This window comes from Mus musculus, chromosome 7 (genome assembly GCF_000001635.26).
Source record: "Mus musculus strain C57BL/6J chromosome 7, GRCm38.p6 C57BL/6J".
Taxonomy (NCBI): domain Eukaryota; kingdom Metazoa; phylum Chordata; class Mammalia; order Rodentia; family Muridae; genus Mus; species Mus musculus.
The window spans coordinates 96,207,259-96,228,299 of NC_000073.6; the positions used below are offsets into that span (position 1 = coordinate 96,207,259).

The window sequence follows — 21,041 nt, forward strand, 5'->3', positions numbered from 1 at the left end:
CCATTCCTTCTTTTTCCCTCCCTCCTGCTTCCAAATCATCTTGTTTCAACTGTACTCAAGATCACATCCCTCTCCAGCTATGAACCATCAATAGCTTTCCCCCATGCTTTCTTCAGAACCCTTTCTCTTTCAACCATGCCTACTGCTCTAACCTTGATCCAGTCGTGGCCTACAGCTTCCCTTGTGCTTGTGCAGGCGCCTGATGCATTTACCTGTCCTGTTCTCTTCCAGGCTGAGAACACAGCCCCTCCCACTTCACAGTCCAGCCTGCCCTGAGAAGCACCTCCTGCAGGAAGCTTTCCCTTGCCCCCTAAGCCAGGGTGGACAGATCAGGCTCACACTGCTGCTTCCAGGCATCACACCTTCTACACTGTGTCTCTTTCTAAAGGCAAGGATTGGCCCTACTGTTTCTTTCTTTTTTGAACTTCTAAACATTTCAGTGGCATGTTTATTTAAATAAGGGGGAGGAGTCTCCTCTCTAACCACCCAAACTAGAAATTAACATGGACGTATCATTATATAATTTAAATTTTCTTTAACCTATGCCAATCCCTCCACTAATGCTCTAGTCAGGCTCACATGTCACATTTATTGTCATAACAACTAAGCTGTTTCTTTATCTGAGACTACTCTGGAGCCCTCTGTCAGGACTTTGCTGTTCTTGAATAGTGCACAGCACTTACATGGAATGACCCTCAGTTTGGAGTTGTCTGACACATCTCAATGGTTAGATTCAGGTTCCTTATTTGCTGTAGAGATACCACAGAGATGGCATTATGTCCTGTGCACCACACCAGGGGGCACATGGTACCTGTCACTATCCCTGTGGTGTGGACTCTGATGTTTTGATGAAGGAGGAGTATGACAAAATTTTCTGGTCTAAAGCTATCATTGTCTCCTTTGAAGTGATCTGCATCCTGTTTGGAAATACTTTGAGACTGTTTGAATAGCACATTTCTCATCAACATCCACTGCTTTCAAATGCAAGTCCGTTTCCTTACCACCTCAAGAATGTGCAGAAGCTGAAGGCGATTTCCAAAGTTTTCACTCTCAAGCACCCCCTTCTTACCCCCACCTCAGACCTGTTGTTTTTTAAAGTCTGTAAGTGCCACTGACGGAACTCTCTCTCTCTCTCTCTCTCTCTGTGTGTGTGTGTGTGTGTGCGTGTGTGTTCTTTTTTTTCTCATTATGTTTTTATGAGATATGTCTAGGACACTGAAATCCAGAAGGCAGGAATGATTGGCTTCATACCCAAGCAGCCAGAGCCCCATTACACACCTGCCAAAGACTAAATGGTCAACAGATACTCGTTGAAGGACAGAATGTGACTGCCCTTCATGATGGTAGCCAGCATTTGATGTCTGCAGTGAGGACACATAGTTGATAAATGCCACCCAAAGGCTTGACATTTTAGTAAGTCTCAAAGGCTTTGTCGCTGGTCAGTGTTCACTCATCGTGAGGATTTTAAAAATAGATTGGGCTGATTATAAGGCAGTCTGCCCACATCGTCCCCATTTTTGCCTTTTTGCATGCAGAAGCAAGGATGTACTGAGACACCTACTACCCCAAGTTTATATATAAACTTTGTGATCTGCACAGAGTCTCCAGAGGCACAGTACCCTCTTGTTGTTGTTGTTTGTAACAGCCAATCTTTCCTTCCACGTGGCCTGGGAATCAGTACTGATCACCTATCCATCCTGAAACACTTCTTATAAAGGTAGTGGAAGATGGGAGATGGAAACTACCTCTGAGTACTTTCTATGCACCTCAGTGCTTTCTGTCCATTGTTCACTCTAAGGAGGTGGCTAGAACCTGTTTTGTAGGTGGAAAATGAAGCTAGGGGAAGGGAGCATGAAGCAGGCTTTAGGAGGGAATTTCTTTAGTTTCTCCAAAAAGCCTCCGAGTTCAAGCGGTGTCGCCATCACAGACAAATGTTCTTCCTTTGGTAATGTGCTGGCAATTAAGATCCAGACTCATGAAGGACAGAAATTCCTTGGACTATATTCACTGTCATCCCTCCTCTCCCCCAATGATTGCCATCACGACTCCGTAGCGGTTACCATGGTTTTGGGGAAGCTGTCCCAGGAAAGAAGGCCTTTCTTTAAGGCATCTTGCATTCCCAAGGAAGGAACTGTTAATTACTTCTGGCGAAAGCAACCCAGGAAAAGTGTTGGAGGTGTGGAAAAGTATTTCAAGGGGTTAGGCAAGAAGCAGGGCCAAGGACTCCAAGAGAGGTGTGATGAGAGAGAAGAGCCCGGGCTACACAATATACTAATACACAACTCGGAGGTGGGCAAGAAAACAAAAAACAAGAGGGGAGGAAGTGGAGAAAAGTAGGGGCAGGGAAGGAGAAAGTTTTCGAAAGACTGCGAGGAAAGCGAGAAAGGAGGGTCAAAGAGGAATCCGAGAAAAATACTGAAGCACTTGAGAGAATTCCAGAAAGAAAATGAGATGAGGAAATGGAGAAAGCAGCTCAGAGAAAGGGAGGACGGAGATAAGGGAAGGCATGGCACACAACAGAGATGGGTGAGCGGAAAGGAGGCCGAGTGGGCACGGGGGAAGGGGGCGCATCACCTGTGTGGCGCCCCCCGGTGCCGTGGTGAAGCCCTGTTCCAAGCGCCGCTCGGCCGGCCTCGTAGGATTGGCTCCCGCCTCCCATTCATGTAACCTGCGTGTGTGTGCGTGTGTGCGCGAGTGTGTCTCGCTCGCTCACTCGCTCGCCCTGTGTGTAAGAGAGCGAGGGAGGGGGACGAAGGCAGGCAGGCGAGCAGGCAGGGAGGGGAAGAAGAGGAGGGAAGCTATTAAACACACACACTCACACACACCCGCGCGCGCACCCCCGCCCCAGCCCCCCCCCCCCCGAAGCCTCGGGATTGCAGCTGTTACATGTGGGGCAGCAGTGCTGGCAGGAACGCCGGCCGGGAGCGGCCGGGAGCCGGAGCCCGGCGTGCGCGCGCGGCTGGAGGCTCGCTGGGGCTCCGCTCCCCGCGGGAGCTATTGTTGGTCTCACCGGAGCTGAGCTCAGAACCGGGACCTGCTCCGTCTTGGGTGCCTCAATACAACTCGCGGAGCGGCGGAGCCAGCGGCGCGGTGCCTCGCCTCCCCGCCGTCCTCGTCCACGCTTCCCCGGCGGTGGCAGCCTGCAGCCACGGTAAGGCGGCGTGATCAGCTCTACGGAAAAAGCGCCTTGGGGACCACGGCGGAGGCTCGCCAGTTCTGTCGCCCCTCTCTGCATTCGCAGGTCCGGGCAGCTCAAGCAGCTTGCTGGGGGCTCCGGGAGATGCTAGCCTGCTTCCCTGCTCCGCACTGGGGAGGGAGGGAGGAAGAGAAGGAGAGCGGGGCGTCCAGGTTGCCGACAAGGCAAGGAGCCTGGAGCCCAGAGCCTCCGCCACCGCAGCCCCGGGAGTCCGCCGCGTACTGGAGCCTGGGAACCAGTGTTGGGGGAGAGCGGAGAGGTGGGAGCCGGCCCCAGACTCTGGACCGCGGGTGGGATGGAGGTTAGCTCGATCCAGGTTCGTGTGCTACGCCGGGATCCCCTTCCCTGCCACGGCCCAGTCTCCTGCAGCCCCTCTGCAGACTCGCCCGCCCCAGACTCACGGCGGGCGCTGGAGGAGCCCACGAGGCGGCGCCGGGCTCCCGCTCTGCAACCTGCCCTGCGGGGCGAGAGCTGGCTGCAGCGGCCCCGGTGCGCGCTGCGGTTAGAGCCGGTAACCCGGGGACGCGACCCCCAAGCCGCACGCCCTCTGCCACCCGCTTGGCTCCTGCCCATCTTCGCCGGTCGCGTCGTTTCTCGTTCGGTTTGTCTCGGAACGAGTTGAGGACTGCAGGCGCCGGGTGGACTCTCTAGGGGTGCAGGGCTGTGAGTGTGTGACTACTTGCACCTCCAGCTTCGGGAAATATGCTGTGTATTGAAATGTGATCTCTGAGCTCCTTAGTCATTTTCCTAGTGATTTAAAAATGCAGTCTTTGCATCGGAGAAGCGGAAGAAGGTGGTGTCGCGGAGTGTGTGTGTGTGTCCACACCTAACCCAGGAATATCCCAATAACTATTGGGGGAGGGGGGTAAAGGGTGTTATGAATGGTCAATGCCTCTTGGCGGGTCCGTAGGTGGGTTTCTCTGGCCACTGCCCTCTTCTTCTATGCCCTACCCGCCCCCTCCCCATCCCCCGCCTAAACCAGGTTGGAAAGTACTGGAAATTCAATTGCGTGGTCTCTAACTTTGGAATTTGGTATCCCTTTCAGCAGGAGACGTTAAGACGATTTCTGCACTTGGGTCTGTGTGGACGAGAGTTTTGCTCAGGTTAGATGTAGAATCCGCCTCAGACCTGCACCAGTCCCCTACCCAGTCGCCACCTCTCCTCCACCCCCCACGCACATACAACACAACCCTGGAGAGAAGGTTTGTACACATGCAGTTAACCGTAAGCCACCAACGCAGCTATAAGGACGCAGAGTCAGCCCGGGTTTTGCGGGCATCTGAGCGCACTATTGGCGTTTGATTAGCCCTGGAGATCACCCTGCTGCTTTGTAGAGGCGCTGGTGGGGCATGCTCGTGATCCCCAGCGCCGGGGCTAGAGGGTGTCCCTGTGCTGAGCTGTACGGCCGTGCTCGGAGGATGTTCGCTGAACAGTATCATGGGCAATTATATAAGCTGCCTCAGTGATCTCCCAGATCTGTATTGCAAGCACCCGGCTCTTGAAAGACAACCCTGAAAGTTTTACTGCTTGGGGACTGTAAGTACCTGGGAGACCCACTTGGGGAATGGGGAGCTGGGTACCTTGTGCCGAGGTGCCCACTTCTGAGATGTGGGCTTTGGGTGCTAAAGCTCTGTCCCCAAGGAACCGGTTACCGAAGCAGGGACTGAGTGGGTGGAGATCCAAGATTAACCTGTGAAGAAGAACGGGTCAGGACTCAGATTTCTTTGAGTCCGTGGAGCCCTGAGATTCAGGTGTTGGAGGTGTTGTGTGGGGGGGTGTTGGATGGCCTTCCAGGGAACGTAGTTTTCGGAAAATCGGTGTTCTAGGCAGCCCCAAGACTCTTTTCTTGGCCCCTCCCTGGCTTTAAATCCAGCGTCCTTCACCTGTTTAGAAACCTGCCTCCAGTCCCTTTTAGAAATGCCCAGAGACGCCAGGCATCCAGGCCCAGGTTTGGGGTGTTTGTGGTGGGTTAGGAAGTAGAGTACTGGCCTCTATGGGGTGCGGGGGTGGACAGAAAAAATTATTATACCTAATGCGGATGCTATGGGAATGGGTGCCTGATATGGCTTCTGTTCCCTCGCCTCCCTCCAGGACTGAAAACAGTTTGGTTTCAACTGCGCTCCTTTCCACCCCCCTCCCTCCTATCTCGCTGCCTCCCTTCGCTGCCGCAGCCTGTCGCACGTTGATGGGCTTTGATAGAGAACCACAGTAGTGGAGTGTTTTTAAATCTTGTTTTTCGCCTGTAGAGGGAAAAGCTATCCCAGCCCTAGCAGAAAGAACCCTGAGGAACGCTGAAGTCTGGGGCTTGGTGGCCCTGAACTCCCTCCCCCAAGTCAGATGATAGCGTGCATGGGTGGGGAGGGTTTTGTTTTTGCCACATTCCGGTGTCCTGAAACTCCGCATCCCCTCCCCCCTGAAATCCCGGGTCTGTCTGAGTGTGTTCGGCGCTGTAAAATAAATCCTCCCCCGCGCAGACCTGTGGGGCTGTTCGGATTTCCTGCCTCTGCCATGATCCTTAACAATGCGATTGCAAAGCCAGTGCAGGGCTGGGGAAAAATCCCCAGGTGCCGACCAGCCGCGTCTTGACCTTGCTGAAGGCGCCTTTGCCTGGGTTGCCGTAGCGGCTCTGGCCCAGCCGCTGGGGCTAGGGAAGGAGTGCACCCCGGAGGCGACCGGGTTCGCTACCAGGGCACGGCGGGAATCGGTTCTCAGCCGGTTGGCTTGGGGGAGGGGATGGGCTTGGCGGCAACCTGTTTCCCAGCTCTTGGGGCCCAACACTTAGCTTCCCAGCCCTGCTGCTGGCTCCACGTGACTAACTCTCCTCTCCATCAACCTCTAGAAGCCTCCGGGATGGGGTTTCCAGGATTGGCTGCGGCCCCCTTTTCGCCAACCTGGGACTGGGCGCCCTCGGCCTTGGGGCTTTTTTTTTTTTTTTTTTATTTTGGTGGCCCGAACAGAGCTCCGCTCTAGAGGGGTGACGGAGTGGGCGGGGCCTAATCATCGAAACCCGAGCTGTGGCGGCCCAGTTCCGACCAGGAGCGCTTCACAGTTGGGGTGCACTTACCCCTCCCTTTCAATGCCTGGCCACTTTCTTTAAGACCCTGGGTGAGCTCCTGGAGGCCTGTAGCTATACTTCCCGGCTTTTCTAAATGTTAAAGTTGAGAAGAGACTGTTTTCACAGGTGGTAGTAGCGGGAGCAAGCGCTTTCTCTCTCTCTCTCTCTCTCTCTCTCTCTCTCTCTCTCTCTCTCTCTCTCTCTCTCTCGTGTGTGTGCGTGTGTGTGTGTGTGCGTGAGAGAGAGAGAGAGAGAAAGAGAGAGAGAGAGAGAGAGAGAGAGAGAGAGAGAGAGAGAGAGAGAGAGAGCGAGCAGTGGGGTGGGGGTGGGCGGTTCCGACCAGGCCAGACTCTAGCATGAAAGCCGGATTTCGCTCTTTCTAGGAGCTGTAGGACTACTGTAAAGAACCTGTTTTCTTTGGTGGGGGTGACAAGGAAACCCTTTCTCCTAGTGGGACTGGGTCTGTGCCGCTTGTCCGCTCTTGTGACTGTTTAGAGTGGGGATGCAACTGTATCTGATTCGGTAGCAGCGAAAAGCTGCTGGAATGGGTATTAGAGTGAGTGGGATTAGAGGCAGGACAGTTTGTGAGATTACTGTTCTGGGGTGGAGAAGGTGTCAGGGATGGTGAGATTCCATTCTCTAGAGATTCCTCATGTTCTTGGGTTGCCAGTCCTGCTTTTTTAATCAAGTCTTCTCCGGGTGGAAGTAGGCTTTGGGCATTAAGCCATGAAAGTACCCTGTGGAGGAAAGAGTCAGTCTTTGCTAAGGGTTGGGGGTTCACAATCAGTGCTTAGTTTAAGGAGGAACCCTGAGAGTACAGCAAATGGAATGACCTGGAATTGTAGGCAGTGAGCAGAGGTTTTAACAGAAGGGTAGGTATTGGGTTAGAGGACTCTTTCCATTAGAGTTTAATTCTTTTTAGTATAATCCCTTCAGCCTTTCGTGGGAGCTTTTTAATGGAGGTGGGACTTACAGATTTGGGGGATTGAGACTGTGAGGTCTTAGGCAGGTTTTGTGGGGAGGGCCACTTCTCTTCTGCAAAATATGATACTGCCATCTATTCTACCGTTCTGTAAGAAAGCACCGGCACCCATTAAACTTCGAGCAAGTGTCACCGGTGATCATTCTTACCGGCTTCTTTCAACTTTCTCCAATGATGTACATTTGTTGGGTGAGGTTAGGCATGGAAATAAATCAACAGCGCCCAAAGAACCAGCAACATTGCATCCAAAGTCTATTTAAAACCAGCTTCAAGTGCTTGACACAAAAATATCTTCTCTTTTCTTAGAAAAGTCATTTCCAGTTTTGTTAGAATTTGTGCTTCACTGGGTCCCTTTCTCCTGACAGAATTCCATCCTTGTGCAGACTGGTGTATTATATAATCTGGTATTTTCAGATCAGAAGTTACAACTCTGAGAAAAGAGGTGATCAGGAATTTAAGCAAAAGATTGCTGGGCAACACAAATGAGGGACTTGATGTAAGATGCTCATTCACATTCTAACTGGGATGGAGGTTGGGGGAGAAGGAGATTGGGCAAGCAGTCATGCAAATGCTCAGCCAAGTCCTCTGCTGCCTGCTGCTCCTATTCTGACAGCTGCTCCACCCAGGCCCAGCCTTCAGATGCTCCCATCCCAGAATATTCTCCCACACCCATCCATCTATCTAAACAGTGACAAACAAAGACACAATGGGGTTTAAAATCAACCCCTTGTGGGTTTGATTCGAAAAGCCTCGCTGGGTAAATCAAAGTCAATTTTAGGTCCAAGGGGCCAATTTTTACCTGACTCCTTAAATAGTTTATCACACAAGTTTATTGTAATCTAATCGAGAGCCAAATCACTCCATCCACTTTGCTCTGAGAGACAACTGTAGGAGCCACTTTGAAAGTAGCATGCCCTAGATCCCAGGCAGCTAAGCAACACAGATTCCCAAACCTAACAACTTTCTACAGGAAAGTATTTAATAAAACTTGTAAATACAAATGTGCATATGTGTATATGCATGTTTGCACACATACATATATGGTGTGTACTGTATGGGTTTATGGGTTTATTACTTTATGGTCCTTTTCTTTGTTTGCTCAGATTACCCAGGTAAAATGTTATCACTGAAGAAATTCAGACAATAGAGACAAAGTCAAAATAAGCTCAATTGCTGTTGGGGTTGCATCTTGAGACTCTATGAGTACAGAAAAAGTGAGGTCATATAGTATTTTGAATGCTTGTTTATATTTAGTGATAAAGCATATAGATCTACCCTGTACCCTGTTGTAACTCCCCTCCCTCACAGCAACAGTTCCAGTGGCCAGATGTTTTAATATAGAGCCCAGATGTTTTAATATAGCGCGCTTTCATTAAGCCAGTCCACACTTCTTGATTTCTTGTTTACGTTTAGTATTTTATTGTAGCATAACCACAGCAGTCAACTTTGTACATTTCACAGAATTTTAGCGTTTCCTCAAGACGGATTCCTAGAAAGTAGGGTTGTAGAGTCAAAGGCATGTGCTGTACTGAAGCTCTGTCACGCTTGAGAAGCAGAAGGATAAACTGTGTTGTCTACATCTTTTTAACCAGAATCTGTTTACTTTCCAGTCCCCTCTAAGCTTGGGAACTGAAGTGGTGGGGGAGGGGAGGGAGTCACATGCAAACCTCATAAAAAGAATCCGAATAACTTTGCAATGTTTTACTCAACTGATAGGAAATTCCTTTTTTTTTTTCCCCTCCAAGAATATTTTTCTTCCCTGGTTGTCTTGGAATGACTTTCTCTGAGGCTTCAGCCAGCAGTGGAGTTGAAATATGTAAATATGTTCCTCAGCCTTGTAGGTGGGGTTGGCTACATGATAAATGACAAACAGTTCCCTGGATAAGTGAGCATGTATTCCAGCACTTGCTGGGAGTGGAGATCTACTCTTTCCTTCTTCTCCTTGGCTCAGAGGCCTTCCATTGACCTAGGAGGTCTTAGGAAGGGACAGTGAAGAAGGAGGGTGTTGTCAAAGAAGCATGGTGGCCCCACCTGCTAAATGTCTTTGCATTGAAAATCAGCTCCTTGTTCTTGTTACTATCCCAGGACAAGAGTAAATAAATCACTCACTCACTGTACCTTCTTGCTGTTTGAGGTTCTTGTCCCCTCACGATCCACTTCAATCAGAGGGTGCATTTGTCAGGCTTGCTCCTTCCCCAGTTGTCTTTCTGTGACCCAGAAAAGGTTTATTCCCTGTGGTTACATGACTTGTCACGTGACAGAGAATTCTGTGGAACCAGTAGGAGAAACCTCCCATTTCCAAGGTGTCCTTATCCCCAGCAGGATAAATCAGAAGTTCCCTTAGATCCTGTAAAAAGGTCACCTAAGGGCTATTGAGTGTCAAGTGTCACCTGACATGGAGTGGCTCTGTTGGTCACTGCCTCTGACTTCAGACAAGGTTGAGATGCTGCCTTTGATGCCTATGACACTCTGGTTTCACCTAGGGATGTGAGAGAATGTGTCTTGTCTGAACATCAAATCCCAGCTTTCCTTCTGTTTGGAAAACAGGTAGAAACAGGCCCCAAGTGAAGCAGTCTGTCTGTAGAGCAGTGGCCCCTACCCACTTCTTTTCCCCGTTTGTCCTGTGCTGGCTCTGTGGTGTGGGAGATGGAATATCAGAGGGTATCAAGTGCCATCACTTCACCATTAGCATCCTCTGGAAGTCAGGCTTCGAAAACAAAAACGGAGCTTCTCCTGGGTCTGGAGGCATATATACCTGCAATCCCAGTACTTAGATGCCAAGAGTTCAAGGCTAGCCTGGGCTACTTAGTGAATTCAAGGTTGGCTTGGGCTCCATAGAGAGATTTTTTTTTAAAAATATTTTTAAAGGTATTTTCTTCATTTACATTTCCAATGCTATCCCCCAAACCCCCCATACCCTCCATCCCCTACTCCCCTACCCACCCACTCCCACTTCTTGGCCCTGGCGTTCCTCTGTACTGAGGCATATAAAGTTTACAAGACCAATGGGCCTCTCTTTCCAATGATGGCCAAATAGGCCATCTTTCCATAGAGCGATCTTATCTCAAAACAACAAACAGCAGTTTTTCCCTCTCTGAAAAAGTCTATTTTTTCTCTATTTTTTTTTTCTTGCTGTGAAATGACTGTTGGTTTCTGAAACTTTGGTCTTCAAACCCTTTGGAAGACAAACAAAAGGGTTGGAGCTTTGTATATACCCCATTCATTCCTCAGTTTTCCTGTCTCTGAACTTGCCTTTGGAGAGGAGAGTAGGCTTGAGGTACTAGAACCAGCGTGTTGCTTGGAGTTGAGTATGTATCTATACCTAAAGGACAATTGTGTTTGGAAGCATATTCTGATTGAGTGGGCTGGAGGACTCAAGAACCTGAATTTCTCACCAGTTTGCTGCTGGATTTTAGGCTTTGAGTCCACAGCCCTTACGGAGGGGTTCACTTCCAAGCACCTTCTCTTCTGATGTTCTTTTAGAACATGACAATAATGATCCATAGACACAGAGAAATCCTAGCTGTCCTAGATTTGGGGGCTTGCATTATAAAGAGTGTCTCTCCTTTTGGATCTTGAGTAGCCTCATTTCCACAGACATAGCTAGAAGGGTAGGGTGAACCATTCTACGCTATGAAGGAGGGAAAGACAGGGACAAGAACCAAGGGAAGACCTTTCAAGTGCTATTGGTGTCTGTCCTGCGTGAGGGAGTTTGGGAGGGAGGAGCTGTTTGCCCAACTTCACATGCCTGGGACTAACATTTGATAGTAGCTCTCTCTAGCTCTTAACCCCTCTATTCCATAGAACGGCAGCCTTAAATCTTTATAGAATAACACATAATCAAAATCCAATACTTAACAAAGTGTTTGTCTTTAGAAGAGTTTCTCCTTTTGTTTTGTTTTGTTTTGTTTTGTTTTTCTTCTGGGCCAACTTTGGGAGTAGATCAAGACATTTACAAATTTGCATCATTATCATGTAAGCAATTAAAGTGCTTAAGAGCTTAAAAGCAATTTGTTCAAGTTGGTTAAATATCCACCCTCCCCAATCTTGTTTGTATTATTAATTTACTCATCAAACTTGTGATATCAGCTCCACAGTGAAGCCCATTTCAGTATCTGCTTATTGATAGCAAGGTCCCAAAGAAAGGGGTTTGTTTTGAGAAGGTCCACAGTGAAAGGACCCAGTTCGGGATGAGTCAGGGAAACCAGCATTTAACTAAATAAACCCAGCCCTTCGTTGGCCTCTGGATGAGAACGGGTTGTTTAAACGTTTTATTAAGGTGCAATTATTCTGAGAACCAGTTCGTAATGCAGTTCTTTGCAAACATTAATTAGCTGATCCCTACATCACCCCACATGACTGATAAGTAGCATTAGCCCTCCATTTGAGAGAAAAAATAGACACAAAGAGTTGAGGGGGTAAAAGGCCAACTCTTGCCCTGATGGAAATATGGTAGTAGCAGGTGGAGTTGGGAGACTGAGTTCTTCTCTCAGTAATATGTATTGCAGTGCAATCGATAGCACACTGTAACTCAGTGGTCGCTAGTGACACCTCAAGTTAAATTTAACTAAAATGCAATATAACTAAGACATTCATTTCCTCAATCACTGAAGGCATTTCTCAAAGTTTCAAAAGCCACATGTGGAGAGTGGCTACCAGGGTAGATACTTGCAGTCATAGGATGCTTCCATTGTTGTGGAAAAGACTCAGAGGGAGCACCAGGTTGGATCCCAGGGATAATCAAAGAATAACACGAAAGTCCTTGCCATCATAGAACTCAAATATAAAACTTCTCCAAACTGGCTGACATACGAGGAACACTGAGCAACCCAATCTGTGTCCTGTATACACTGTAAGATTAGCATCCTTTGCCTCTTTGAAGACTTGTGCTACCATTTATCACTTTTCTTATTAGCCAAGATTATCTTTAAGACAATGCTGGATCCTGGAGAGGATGATGGGAGACAGGTACTCTCCTTCCCTGCTGGTGAAAATGCAAATTAATATACCCTTTTAGGAAAGCAATTTGGCAGTAACTGTCGGTAGTCTTAGAAACACTTACTCCCTTTAGTCCAGTATTCCAATTCTAGGAATCTAGCCAAAGAAAATATTCAGAGACAGGCAGAGAAGTTTTAAGAATAAAAATGTTCACTGCAGTGGTATTTATTAGCTTGGCGGGGGGGGGGGGGGGGGTTAGGAATAGACTGGACAGAGTGTCCTGGAGCCAGACAGTAGAATAGTATACAAAGATGAAATATTGTTTTTATTTTTTATTCTGTTTTATTTTCCATTCTCCTGCCCTTCCTTCCTTTCTTCCTTTTGTTTTGTTTTGTTTTTTGAGACAGGGTCTCTCTGTATAGCCCCTGGCTGTCCTGGAACTCACTCTGTAGACCAGGCTGGCCTCGAACTCAGAAACTTGCCTGCCTCTGCCTCCCAAGTGCTGGGATTAAAGGCGTGCACCACCATGTCCAGCTTCCATTTATTTTTATTTATGTATTTTGAATCAGGGTTGCTGTATAGCTTCAGGGATCCTTCTGCTTCTAGCAACCCAGCACTGGGAGAGCAGGCAAATCTACAGCTAGCTTTGTACATGATTGCTGAGGTCCCTAGGCTGGCCTAGCTCTTGCTCTGTAGTTCAGGCTAGTATTAATCTTGCCTTCCTGCCTCAGCCTGCTAAGTGCTAGGATTACAAACACACACACACAGAGAGAGAGAGAGAGAGAGAGAGAGAGAGAGAGAGAGAGAGAGAGAGAGAGAGAGAGAAGAAAGAGAGAGAGAGAGAAAGAAAGAAAGAGAGAGAGAGAAAGAGAAAGAAGGAGAAAAGGAGAAAGAAAGAAAAAAGCAAGAAAGAGAAGAAGGGAAGGAGGAAGATAGAGAAAGGCTATGGTGACTTGGATGAGTAAAATAGGGTATTGAGAAGAATATCAACTTTGGAGACTGTGTTCAGAGGAAGAACTGCTTCAGACCCTGAGCCACCACTTTTCTGGCACAGAAACCTTGGATCAACCTTCTGTACCTCTCTGTCCTCGTATATAAATAAATAATAGAAAGTGCAGTCAATCAAGCTCACATATCATGGCAGGGAGGAGCCAGTGCTCACCTTACAAAGATCTAGTCCAAGCATGTGAAGATGCAGAGGACAACCTCAGGACCCGGTGTGTGCACTGTCTAGAATATAGACATGCATGATGTTCCCTGGAGATTTGTAGGATCTTTACTCTCCAGAGGAAAGTAGAAGATGGCTTGTGGTTCTGTGATTCAGACCGGACAGGCTTGTGATTGGCAGCGCTGAACCTGGTACAAATGTGGCTGATTGTAGTCCCCATCTGTCTCTGGTGCAGGCTAGGAAGCGGTCTTCTGCCTGCCCCATTGTGCTTATGAGCTTCCCAGCAGTGCATAGCACTGAAATGCTGTGTAAGCTCCTTGCTGGCTCCCACTCTTGCTGCGCCTCTCTCTCAAGGAATAAATAAAGCTGGAGTGAGTGCCTTGTTTACAGGGTTGACTGATTAAAACCCAAGGCGCCCCTACCTAAAGAGTAGTAGTCTTTAGCTGCTAAGTGACAGTGGCTGTGAGGCTCAGTGTGGAGCCACCTTCCAGGAAGTACCTAGGACTGTAGAACAGTGTTCTTACTGCAGCCTTGAACAATCTCCCAAGCTCTCTCCCCTGGTATCTGAAAGCAGCACTGAGTTTGGCACCACCTACTCTGCCCAGCTTCAGTGCCTTCTCTCTGTGGGACCTTGATAAGCTACTTAATGTCTGCATGCCTTAGTTTCCCAGTTCATCAAATGGGAATAATATTGAGAAGTTGGCAGGGTTCTTAGCATGGTTATTGGGAAAGATCGTTTATGACAAGCATAGGAGTCCTTGTTACTGCTGAGTCAACATGAGAATTCCCAGAACCTGAAAAGTGATTTATTGACTTTTAGCTCTGTAGTGGATGGACTTGCCTGGCATTGCAAGGCTCTGAGTTCAATCCTCAGCACCACAGTAAGCAAGCAAACAAAAAAAAAAAAAAAAAAACAAAGAAGAAAGGACAGGAGTTTATTGAGGTATAGCTAAGTTCTGGCTTCCCTTTCCTTTCATTGATGATGGTTCCCCTCTGTGCTGTGGTTTTGTGAAGTGGCTTGGAGGGCCTGGCAAGACTCGGGAATTGCCAACACACGTCACTTGGTAGCTCTATGCATTCAAACACAGTCCTTAGAAATCTGTATTCACCCTCTTTTCAGTAATAAAATGGAAAATCGAAGTCTCTGTCTCCAAAAGGTTTGTGTGGCACTTGTATAGTATCTTTTGGTCAGTATCCTTTGTGACAATGGTGGCTTTTGGCACTGGCATATTTCTTCTTATTCCCCATCTGCTCAACTTCAGGTTTTGTGACCTGCTTCTGAAGCCCATTAGAGCACATCAGTAGTGGGAACATGTGGGGCTGGGGAGGCTCTGAGACTTAAGAGGGTTTGAAGATGCTCATTTTGCAAGGTTATACAAGCATAGCTCCAGGAGGACCTTGGATAATGATGGTACCTGTAGAAGGTGAAAGCCAGGGATATGTGGAGAAAGGTGAGCAGTTCACCCTGGTTCAGTATCAATTGTTCTTTTACTCCTTACACTCACAAAATCCTAAAGACTTTCTCTCTGCCTCTCTGAGTACCTACTCAGTGCTAGCTTTAGTTTCTAGTATCACTATAGGTCTCAACAGGCATTGCTAATGCCATCCCTGCAGTAGACTCACCTGAAATGTTCTTACCAAAGACCAGTTTCTTCTTTCCCCATAAATGTTCTCTGTCTCTCTGTCTGTCCCTGTCTCTATCTATCTATCTATCTATCTATCTATCTATCTATCTATCTGTCTGTCTGTCTGTCTGTCTGTCTGTCTGTCTGTCTCTCTGTCTGTCTCTCTGTCTGTCTCTGTGTGTGTGTGTGTGTGTAAGAGAGAGAGATGGGAGCCAGTGTGTGTGTGTGTGTGTGTGTGTGTGTGTGTGTGTGTGTATGTGTATGTGTGTGTGTGTGTGTGTGTGTGTGTAAGAGAGAGAGATGGGAGCCAGCAAAGCTATACAGCTAAGGGTGAGCAATGACACACAAGAGTAGAGCTTCATTAAATGTTCATTCCATCCCCTTTCCAAAGAAGCAGAAAGGATCCCATATTGGGTAATTTATGTATGAGGTGAGTGACCTAATTCACTAAATCCATGGGACTAGAATATGATAATCAAGGCTTTTTGCTCCACCCTCCGCCCTGCCACTGGCAAACTGGGGCATCTCAGTGGGAAAGTCAGCATTCTCCCTCCTCCTGTTCTGTTCCCTCCAACAGCTGCTTTCTGCCTGGTGGAAAAGGCCTTGCTTTGCCTGGAGCTGTCAGGATAAGCCTTTGGGCTACTTCTGCTCTTTTTTTTTTTTTTTGTTCTCTCCTGGGCTGTGCCCATTAACCAATCCTGCATAATCCCCTCAAATGTGCAAGGTCACTTCTGGATTCCCCAGGTAGAAGAGAGGATGTCTCATTTCTTTCAGCATGTCAAATGCACATCTCATGGTAGTAACCTTCCAAAGTTGTGCTGAAGACTTGTCATTGTGGAAGAGTCTGAAGGCTCTCAAGTTTGAAGGGTTTGGGATTTTCTTGTTGACAGTACAATTTGTTAAGAAGTCCTTGGCAGGCAAGATGACTTGCCTCAGTAAAAGTGCTTGCTACAAAAGCCTGATAACCTGATTATGAGTTTTGGAGTATATGTAGAAGGAGGTAACATGTTCTACAAGTTGTCCCCTGACCTCCACACATGTGCCATGGCATATATGTCTCTATCCAGTCATGTGCACACAGACAAGTAAATGCTAATACTGTTACTACTAATGATAAAAGTGAAGACATTATTCACTCCTTTGGATTAATTTTTCTGGAGATCATCTCAAATCTACGTCAAACTGGGAAACTGAATTGTACTACAGAGAGGCCCTTGACTGTCAGATGCAAGAGTGCTTTTCTGTAATCTCAGCAACTTGGTGTTCTGAGGCAGGAAGATCACACATTTAAGGTCAGCCTGGACAACATAGGAAGGTCTGTCCCAAAGAACAGACAAGACAAAATAACAAACAACACTTGTTTGTTACTTCTTGAGACTTGTTAAGTTACAGGTCCTCGGGATGGTAGAGATGACTCAGTGTACAAAGTGCATGTCACACAAGCAGGACAATCAGAGTGTGGATCCCTAGCACTTATATGAAAGCTGGCCACATTGTTTTGCTTCTATAACACGAGAACTGGAAGAGGCAGAGATAGGAGAATCCCAGAGGCTCCCTAACCAGCCTTAACCAAAATGGTGAGTCTCAGTGTCAATGCTAGACTGTCTCAAAAATAAGATGTCAGGAGATAGATAAAGACATCCATTGTCAATCAACTTCTGGGCTTTAAATATATATGTAGAGACACATGTCCTCATATGTCTGTGCACACTAGCATACACTACGCACAACCCCCTTGCCATAAACACAAACACAGATTCTTGTCCAGTGCATTGGAGAGTTGACCTGAGAGTGTGTTTCTGACAAGTTCCCCAGACATACAAATCCTGATGATGGAATCCCCTTCCTTGCCGAGCAGGGATCTCAAACTTGATCTTTCTCTTCCTCATCTCCCCATGTCTGTAAGTACCAGATGTGTATGCATCTGGACACCAGGATTGCTGTGGTGTCTGTCGTGACAGCTGCCGTGTGCCAGGCAACATAATAAACAGTGGCCATCATCAGCATACCAGGGACAAACTGCACTTACAGCCGGAACAGTGTGCTCTTCAGGCTCCCTTAACATCCTTAAATGCATTCAACTTTGTGACATATTGTGGAGGAGGGAGCAATTTTATTATTAAGGTATTACTTTAAAGATTTTACATATTTTTTTCATGTTTGGGAGCAGGAAATATAGTTGAATGATAGAGTGTTTGCCTAGCATGCATGAGACCATGGGTTTGATGTTCTGCACTACCGAAATTTTAAGAAATCATATTCTTATTCATGTGTTTCTCCTTGTGACAGCAGTAACCAGAACATTAAGGAGGCCTAAGGTAATCGCTAAGGGAATGTAAACAACACACGACCCTGTAGCTAAGCAAACACACTTGGTCTTTTCTGATATTGTTCTTCTTTACAACTGCTTGGAAAATGTTTTTAGATTTATTTATTTTTACTTTAGGTACTTGAGCACTTTGCTTGCACGTATCTATGTGTGCCACATGCATGGGGATCAGCTGAGGGCTTCAGACCCTTTGGAACTGGAGTTACAGTTGGCTGTGGCTCATCTCTGTGGCCCCTTGCCTGAAATTCTAATCTTCATCTACTCCTATTCTCCCCTGCCACATAGAGCAACTTAGATACATTACTTTCTGACTTTACTATTAAGATAATTTTCCATGCTGTTACATTTTTTTCTCCAGCATGCCGTTTAGATTTGTAATTTTCCATCATAAGGATGTGCCATTATTTATCTAATCACCCACTGCTGTTTCCAGTTCTCCACCACAGTAACTAACGCTGAGGTGCACATAACTGGGGGCTTTCCGTTTATTTCTTTCGCCTATTTTCTTTACTTGAAATTTCGAGGTCAAGGATGGTGTAGCACTTGAGAGCATTTGATGCATGCTGCTCATGGGACCACAGAAGCAAGAAGCCAACTTAGGTTCCCCCTAGACTGAAAGGAGCTTGATTGAAGGTGTTGTCATCATCTCTGTGTTAGATTGGGAGCTGCACCGTGGGTACCAGGGAATCTTGGGACAGTGTCACTGCACTCTGCCTCTGGACGTGTGTTCCAAACTGTGTCGTGCTAGGTGATCCAGCTGAACACAGACACATTTTCGTTCCTGAATTCCTGTGTAAGTGAGCAAGCAAAATAGAGAAGAAAGTTGCTTGTGGGGTCTCCCAAACTCTAGCTTCAAGTGTCTAACCACCTCTTTGATGTTTCTCTTGAACGTCTTATGGCTAACTTGAACTTTATGCATCTCAAACTTGAATTTTATGTGCCTTTTTATCAAATCGTTTTCTGTCAGTAGTCTTTGGCCTATCATGGCCAATGGGAACTACATCCTCTGCTTCATAGGACCCAAACATTGGAGTTGCCTTTAGTGCATGGTTTTTGTTGTTGTTTGTTTGTTTGTTTCCATGTCTGCATACAGAGCCATCGGGATATCTTAAGATGGTTCACCTTCAAAATAGACCCAGAAACTGACATATTTCATTATTATCTTTGCTGCTACCATCTGGGTCCATGTTCATCTTCTCTCATTCAGATAGTGGTTTCTTCTTGTCTTGGGTTCCTTGTCAGTCCTTGATCCCTTGCAGTTTCCAGTCATCGTAGCAGCTAAAATGATCCTCTTGTTATATCTACATTAGATCCTGTATTAAAATGTAACTCTGATCTGTCCCTTCCCTGCTCAGAGCTCAGCAAGGGACCCTTGCTTGCCTCAGGGCAATGGTCAATATAGCTCCAAAGCCTCCAAAGCCCTCTCACCAGGCTTCCCACCCATCTCCTGCTCAGATCACTCTCTCCCTCACTGTGTAGGACATCAGGCCTGGGTTTGTTTGTTGTTGTTGTTGTTGTTTGTTTGTTTGTTTGTTTGGTTTGATTTTTTTGTTTTTTGTTTGTTTGTTTGTTTGTTTTTTCGAGACAGGGTTTCTCTGTATAGCCCTGGCTGTCCTGGAACTCACTTTGTAGACCAGGCTGGCCTCGAACTCAGAAATCTGCCTGCCTCTGCCTCCCGAGTGCTGGGATTAAAGGCGTGTGCCACCACACCCGGCTCATCAGGCCCATTCTTGCTTCAAGGCTGTCCCTCTGCCTGGGATGCTTTCCCCTTTATATCCCCATGGGTAACTGCCCACTTCCCCGTCTCTGCTCTAATAGCGTCTTCTTGCCAAGCCTTAGTCTGACAATCCTGTTGCAATAAGAACCCTGCATCCATGCCTGCTCTACTGTTCCATGACTCCCTAACCCTTCTGTATGTTTTCTTCTTTCCACCATGTTAAATGTTATGCTCTAGTATTCTTAACAAGATCACCCTAGCTGCTATAAGAATAATCTGAAAGAAGGGGGTGGGTCAAGGGCAGAGCATGCTATGTAATTTACTTATTTCTTACCCTTATTGGCTGAAAATGAATAAAGACTTCCCATATAGGCACAGGCAGAGACTGTTTATTCAGAGTTTGTTATAACAACGGAGTCAGCCACCATCAGTTGCCTTTGTCAGGGCCTCAAAGGCAGGCAGGGGAGTAGGCAGCCTCACAGTGAGAGTAGGGAAGGCTTCGGGCTTCTCTGATTGGAGGCTGCTGTAAACTAGAAGCCAGCATCCTTCAAGACTCGAGTAGAAAGCAGACTTTACTTTGTTTAATTTCAAGCTCGGGTAATAGGGAGGGAAGCTGAAGGGTCAGGGTTGTTGGTCAATCTGGCCAATGGTTTTTGTATCTGATCTGGCTGTTCCTCGTTCTGTTCAGCTCATTCTCTTGTGGATACTATTAAGTCTCCATGGAGGTAGAGATTAATCTAGATTAATCCTCACAACAAACCCAGTTAGGTCTTTTTAAAATTGTATTTTCATTTATTTATTATGTGTGTATATATATTTATATATATATAGTGGGTAGGTGTGTGTGTTCCTCCACACAGAGGACAGTCTTTGTGAGCCAGGTCTCTCTATATATCACGTAGGTCTCAATGATCAAACTCAGGTCATGAGACTTAGCAGCCAGTGCCTTTTCCTGCTGAGCCACCTCAATGGCCATCAATTTAATAGAAGATCCTGTAGGCTCAGCAGGGACAGCACAATGTCTATAGCAGCAACCCTGCTTCCCACAGTGAAGTCTTCCTGTTCCTTATTTCCAAAGGTAGTTCAGAGAGGTCAGACATCTTGCCCCCAAAGTCCTGACCCATACTTAGCCAGAGAACTAGGTCCATAAATAAATCTACTTGGCCCTAAAGCAAAATGCCCCTCACCCCCCCCCCCCCGAAATGGAGGGGGCAGGGAACTTGCCCAATGGCAGAAGCAAGGTTCCTCTCATCTCCAGAGGTCACTAAACTTTCAGGCAAAGCTTTGAGTAGGCTCCTACCTTCATTGCTGAAGCAAAACTTATTTTCAAAATTAATTTGTGCTCTTGGAAGGCCCCTTTAAAACACTTTTTTAAGATTCCAAATACGTGTGTGTGTGTGTGTGTGTGTGTGTGTGTGTGTGTGTGTGTGTGTGTAGTATGGGAAAGTTCATAACAGACTTGAGTTTGGGTGATAGCCCCATAGCATCAAAATAGGCGTGTGTGTACATGTGTGCATACACACGTGCATATTCAGGCCTGCCTCTAATTTCCAGAACATCCTTGGAATTCTTCAAATTTAAAGCATTGCCATGGTAACTCTCACAGTTGTCATTCCTTGATCTATTGTTCTCACCCCATCTCAGTTTTCCATCTCTCTAATCATTACGAAATGAAGTTCATTTGTTCAGAAACGGACTCCAGAGACAAGCCAGCAGGTGTCACAAGGCTCATATCAGAGTCAGGGACTGAAAGGCAGGTCCTCTGCTGCAGACTCTGCTAATGAAGATAGTTAGGCCTTGTGTGTGCTGAGCCACAGCACTGCACCCAGTGTGGCAGCTCTGCCAGCAGCACTTATTATGCTCCATTGTCTGCTGAATGGAGCCAAGTTTGATTACAGGCCTGCCTGGCTTTCTCTTCACTACTTCCACTACTCCAGATCTCAGCAGCACATAGTCAGGACTTTAGGGATAACTTCTCATGGGATCATCCTCAGTTTTTCCTCTGGAGCTTCAGATGCCAAGGGAAGCTAG

General features: G+C 47.0%; 1 protein-coding gene across 18 annotated transcripts in view; it reads left to right on the forward strand.

Annotated features, from left to right (window-relative positions):
* Tenm4 (teneurin transmembrane protein 4) overlaps positions 1–21,041 on the forward strand; it is a 739,850-nt gene that overhangs the window by 36,015 nt on the left and 682,794 nt on the right. For 3 of the 18 annotated variants that reach the window (XM_030242550.1, XM_030242545.1, XM_030242551.1), the window contains exon 1: positions 2,717–3,151. The exons of 3 other annotated variants lie outside the window; for them this stretch is intronic. The gene's annotated coding sequence lies outside the window, so the exon portion shown is untranslated. Of the gene's footprint in view, positions 1–2,516; positions 3,242–3,378; positions 3,513–4,412; positions 4,733–21,041 lie in introns of those variants that run through there. 12 more of the 18 variants (XM_006507807.4, XM_006507803.4, NM_001310760.1 and 9 more) reach the window with 8 other exon arrangements.